The sequence below is a fragment of the Meleagris gallopavo genome, chromosome 12 (assembly GCF_000146605.3).
Source record: "Meleagris gallopavo isolate NT-WF06-2002-E0010 breed Aviagen turkey brand Nicholas breeding stock chromosome 12, Turkey_5.1, whole genome shotgun sequence".
NCBI lineage: Eukaryota > Metazoa > Chordata > Aves > Galliformes > Phasianidae > Meleagris > Meleagris gallopavo.
Genome location: NC_015022.2, coordinates 5,367,401 through 5,368,139, shown reverse-complemented (window position 1 = coordinate 5,368,139; position 739 = coordinate 5,367,401). Strand labels below are relative to the sequence as shown.

Sequence of the window (739 nt, the reverse complement as noted above, 5' to 3'; positions counted from 1 at the left end):
AAAAAGCTTTGCAGATGGATTTAAATTTATTATAATACAGTGGGGTTTTTTTTCCAGATTCTTGAAACTTTGCTATAATTTACTCACAAGATGCATATAGCACAATTTCTGTCTGTTGTTTCTTTGGAAGTCAGCTGGAGTTGATGAAAATTATAGAAGGAAAATCACAGTCCACTGCAATAAAAGTCAAAGAGAAAAAAAATCTGACAGTTCACAGAAAATGAATAACAAAGTATTTTTTTATATGTAATATCCTGTTGGAGACTGATTTAATAAATCACAATAGAAACTTTGTATGAAATAATCCCATGTGAATTACTATTCCATTGAAGGAAAAAAATTAATAACCCTTAACTTCAGCTCACGAGTTGAAAGGCTGGAAAGAACATTTTATTATATCTACACTAGAAAAAGCTGTGCTTACCTACTGTAGGTTTTAACTAAATTCATATGAGCGGCTCAGCTGGCCTCTGACCTATTTTGGTTACCTACCCCATCCCTCTGAAAATAAAACCTGAATGTCTTAGCCATCAAACAGTAATTTCTGCTCCTCCAAGAAAATTCCTTTTGCCCTATGTTTAAAACTTCATTCCCTTACAACTAAAAAGACTATCTGCTTTTAAAAAGCAACTTTATTGAGAGTAAATTATGCAGCCAAATAGGTATTGTAATTTTTGCACCATGCTGATTGGTTGACAGGGAAATTATGCTTTAGAAATACTGCTTTTTTTTTTTTTTT

The 739-nt window shown here is 31.9% G+C and overlaps 1 protein-coding gene across 1 annotated transcript in view; it reads left to right on the top strand.

Annotated features, from left to right (window-relative positions):
- TJP1 (tight junction protein 1) overlaps window positions 1–739 on the top strand; it is a 31,887-nt gene that overhangs the window by 289 nt on the left and 30,859 nt on the right. The gene's annotated exons all lie outside the window — the stretch shown is intronic.